Consider the following 5,089-nt stretch of genomic DNA (forward strand, 5'->3'; position numbering starts at 1 on the left):
TATTGTCTTCCCTCTTCAGAGGATGCAGGTTCAGCCTCTTTTGTATTACTTTTGCACCCTTTGCACCCCATCTCCTGCCAATGGAGCTCCCACAATTTTCCTTCCTGCCAGCCTGGAATTCAGGTGGCCTAGATCAGGTAAGAGAATTAGTCCTCATTCAAGCTCTAGAGCTTCCAGAACTTTTCAGACATCTTATTTCACTCTTTCTCTTTCTTCTTATAGACTATATCTTTCAAAAAGCCCCTTTCCTACTTTTTCATTAGAGTTTTTAGACCAAGAAAAAATATTTTTTTTTAAAAGATTTTATTTATTTATTCATGAGAGACACAGAGAGAAAGAGAGGTAGAGACACAGGCAGAGGGAGAAGTAGGCTCCTCACAAGGAGTCCCAATCACCCTGGGCTGAAGGTGGCGCTAAACTGCTGAGCCGCCTGGGCTGCCTGGAAAAAAATGTATTCTATTCATGTGGTTAATCTACCATCTTGACTTGGAAGTCTTGTTATATTTTTCTTGATTTATCAACTTTAAAAAATATCTGTTGACTCTCTACTTGGAAAGGCAAGAATTTTAGTTCATCTAGATTATCTCTTCTACTCACTTCTATTACTTTAGATTTGGATTGGTATATTTTTATTTTTATTTTATCTATTTTTGTCCAATTTTAGGCAGTGAGAATACAGCAACAACAACAACAAAATAGACAAAGTCCCTGGACTTCTAGGGCTTACATTCTAGTGAGGCAAACTGGAGTTTAAATTATATTACATACATATGCATATAATTATTACATATATAAAATAATTATGTATAAAATTTTGTATGTATAGATATATAAAATTTATGAACTTTCTTATTCTTTTATTGCTCCTTTTTATAGATATATGTTCTATTTTAACAGATGCAGTAGCCACTCAACTTTCTCTGGGGAGAAATTACATTTCTTTAAAGTTCTCTCCTCCAAAAGTTATTTCAGCCCTCCTGGGGCCACTGTTCTCTGTTCATATTGGTCCATCTTTTTTGTTCTGCTTGTTACGTCAACAGCTAGTGAATCTTGATTGTTCCATCTTATATATGAAAGAATAACTATGGCAATTAATATGGGCAAGTAGCTGGGATTTTCTCCACCCTTTTGAAAGTCCATTTTCTTCATAGGCTGTCTGTAAGCTCTGTGTAAATGAACCAGACGAATTGACCAGTGAGCTTCACTTGATGCTCCTCAAATGGTAGGACAGAAAGACTCCAGCCCAAAAGTATGGCCCTTTCATCAGATGTCCAGACATGCTATTCATTTATTCAGAATTCCTCTCCTAAGGTCAAACTCTGATACCCTAGGGACAGGAGTCATTTCAGTTTGGGACCTTCTGCTGTTCCCACTCTTTTTACCTACCAATCAGAAGCCAGCATTTTCCCCAAGTTCCTCTCCATGTCCTCTGACTGTAATTCCCCCTGCTCTGATTTATTCTTTCAAATCATTCCACCATTCCAGAGATTCAGCAAGGTCTCTGGTTTCCTCCACCATTTCCACTCCTTTATTTAGCATATCATCTTCTAATTACTTTTTTGTCATTTAGTGGTAGATATGTGAGGTCACTCCACCACCATGAGCCAGCCAAAAAAAAAAATCTATTTTAAAAGACTCCCCAGGTGATTGAGAAAGTGCAGTGAGGATTGAGATTCATTCAGTCTGTACCACTCACAGGTCCTCTGGGCATCTGGGAGACTCTTGTTAATCTTTCTACAGCCCTTTTAAAAAACTTTTTAAATACTTTAGTGATAAAAGAAGACAGACCTAGTCATGGAGTGAGGCAATCTTTGAGTGTAGATTTCAAAGAGTCATTGAACACCAGCTAACAGCTAAGTGTTGTGAAGACACAAAAGGTCTCAAGCTATGGTTCCTGACTTACCAGTTGTGTACAATCCAGTGAGGGGCAGAGGGAGGAGCAGGCATCTGTCTAGCTGGCTTGACTGTGGAAGTCATGAAGAAGGTAATTTCTAAGCCAGGCTCTCAAGCTAGGGTGTGTCAACTAGGAATCTTATGGCCATAGAACAGAAAGCAAAACTCAAAGTAGCTTAAACTACAAGGGAATTTACTGGCCCAAGTAATGGAAGTCCCAAGTCATAGCAGCCCTCAAAGTTGATGGATCAGGTGGCTCAACCATCACACTAAGGAATTTCCTCTACTCACCACGCTGCCTTCTATGGTGTTGTCTTTGTTCTAAGGCTGGCTGGTTGATAGCTGACAGCAGCAGATGATGCCCTCACTTTCCCTTTTGTGTCCAATGGGAGAGACAGTGTTTTGTCCCAACTCCTGCCCAAGCAAGAGACCTCAATTCTCTCTGAGTGAATGGTTTAGGTCACATGTCCACTCCTGGTTCAAAGGGTTGAAGTCAAAGGAGATAGTGTCCTGGTTGGTCTGAATCAACCAGGACCCACCTCTCTTGCTGGAGGGGTGGGGTGAGGTCTGGAGAGGAAAAGTGGATAACTAAAGAAAACTTAGGGCACTGGTAGGAATTTCAGGGTGGAGAAAAGATGCTGGAGAAGTAATCAGCAGTATCCACTGCTGCAGAAAATGGCATGTAAGACAAAGTGTCAGTAGGAACAGAGACTGAGAAGTATGGTCTGAGTTTGGGGACTGGTAAGTATCTCACTGTGACTGCAGAAAGCTCCAGTACCTGTCTTTGCCTGGAGTATGACTCTGGGTCTTTGATTTTCTTTCCATAAGGAAAAGGGATCTTCATGTTGAGAACCTTGTATCCCTATAGATCTAATGGATGTCCTAGAGAGTGTCTGTAAATCTCATGCAATTATGTACAAAGTTGGGTGTATTTGTGCATTTTTCTGGGGCAAGATACCTTAATGTTACTCAGATTTTTAAAGTGGTACACGATTCTGAACAGGTTAAAATCATAAGCCCAAGTAAGGTCACCTATGTCTGGGAACAGTGCAGAAGGCTGGCAGGCTGTGCCCTTCTTGCTGGTCTCTCTGATTTATCCTCAGCACTGCCCACCTGTATTCTAGACCCAAGTACATGCCTCTCTCTTCCTACTTCTCCAAATTTCCATGGACTTGACCTAGTATGCACTTGATCGTTCCCCATTAGCTCACTTTTAAACCAACAAAGAAAAGACAGATTGTTAATAAATCTGAAATATTTCGAAAAGAAAAGCCTTGTAATTTTTTAATGAAAATAGATTCCATATGGTGTAAGGGAATAAATGTAAAAAATTTCACCAAGGCTATACCAGAAGATGTTACACTTGAGTAACAACGTAATTTTAAAATATTAAAGGAATTCCTTAACATAAGCTCAAGGGCAGTTATCTTAAAAGAAAATTGTGTAACGATTAAAACCTCTGAACATCAAAAAGTAACATAAAAGATTAAAGGCAAATAAACTAAGAAAAAATATGAAACATGTGTGACCAAGAATTAATATAATTAATCCTTTAAAAAAATCCTTGTAAATCAAGACAAAATATGAATTCTCCAAAAGACAAATGGGCTACAGACACGAACAGTTACTGTACAAAAGATAAATTACAAAGTGCTAATAAAAATATGAGAAACTTTCATTCTACTTACAATAGAAGTAGTAAAACAGTAGTAGTAGAAGACAATGGATTTTTCTTTAAAGTATAACAATCAGTAAAAAAAAAAAAAAGGCTATAAGGAATTTAAACCAGGTATATCTACTGATGGAGTTCAAATTAGCACCACATATTTAGAGAGTGACTTGATTGTTTTTAGTTTGTAACAAAAGTCCTAAAAATGTGCATCTGTTTTGATTTAGCAATTTCACTTTTGGAAATTTAATGTAATGAAATAGTCACTCATGTAGGTAGAGATGTGAGTTCAAGGATATTTATTACAATACGTTTTTAATATTGGACACTGGAAACATTCTACTGTTCAGCAATAGGATATTGGTTCAAGAAATTATGGTTCATTTTTAAAATGGAATACTGGATATTATATATAATTTTGAAGAAATATGTCTCTGGACATGGAAATATGCCAACAACATATTAATAAGTGATGAATGTGGATTATGAACTAAAAAGTACCATGCTCTTGCTCTTACAATATGCCTATATGTATAGAGATGCACAGAAAGTGATCATCCGAACAACACTGTCCAACAGAAATATAATGGAAACCTCACATGTAACCTTACATTTTCTAGCAACCACATCACAAAAGGTAAAAAGACACTAATATAACTGATAATATGTTCTATTTGACCCAATATATTAACAATATTATAATTTCAACATGTAATCAGTATAAAAATTGAGGTATTTTTTTTTCATTTATTTATTTTTTAATTTTTATTTATTTATGATAGTCACAGATTGAGAGAGAGGCAGAGACACAGGCAGAGGGAGAAGCAGGCTCCATGCACCGGGAGCCCGATGTGGGACTCGATCCCGGGTCTCCAGGATCGCGCCCTGGGCCAAAGGCAGGCGCCAAACCGCTGCGCCACCCAGGGATCCCCCCCTGTTCTGCTTGTGATACATCACAGAACAGACAAGCTAGAGTCTCCTATCCTCATCAAATTTCCATTCTAGTGAGGGTAAACAGACAGTGAATGGCAAACATACTAAATAAGTAAATTTTATAATATTGGATAAAGTGATAAATGCAATGAAAAAAAAAAAACAACAGAGGAGAGTACAAACCTACATTCATGGCAGTACTATTCACAATAACCAAGAGGTGGAAGCAACCCAAGTGTCCATCGATGGTTGAATGGATAAACAAAATGTGGTACATATATACAATGGAATATTATTCAGCCTTAAAAGGGAAGGAAATTCTAACACATGGTACAATGTGGATAAACTATGAAGAAATTGTGTTAAATAAAATAAGGCAGTCATGAGACAAATACTGTATGATTCCACTTATATGAGGTATCTAAAATAGTCAAATTCATAGAGACAGAAATAGAATGGTAGTTGCCAAAGACTAGGGGATGAAGGGGCTGTTGTTTAATGGGTACAAAATTTCAGGTTTGCAAGATGAAAAAGTTCTGGAGGTTGGTTGCACAATTCTGTAAATATACCTCACACCACTCAACTGTACACTTA

Source organism: Canis lupus, chromosome 23 (genome assembly GCF_011100685.1).
Source record: "Canis lupus familiaris isolate Mischka breed German Shepherd chromosome 23, alternate assembly UU_Cfam_GSD_1.0, whole genome shotgun sequence".
Classification (NCBI taxonomy): domain Eukaryota; kingdom Metazoa; phylum Chordata; class Mammalia; order Carnivora; family Canidae; genus Canis; species Canis lupus.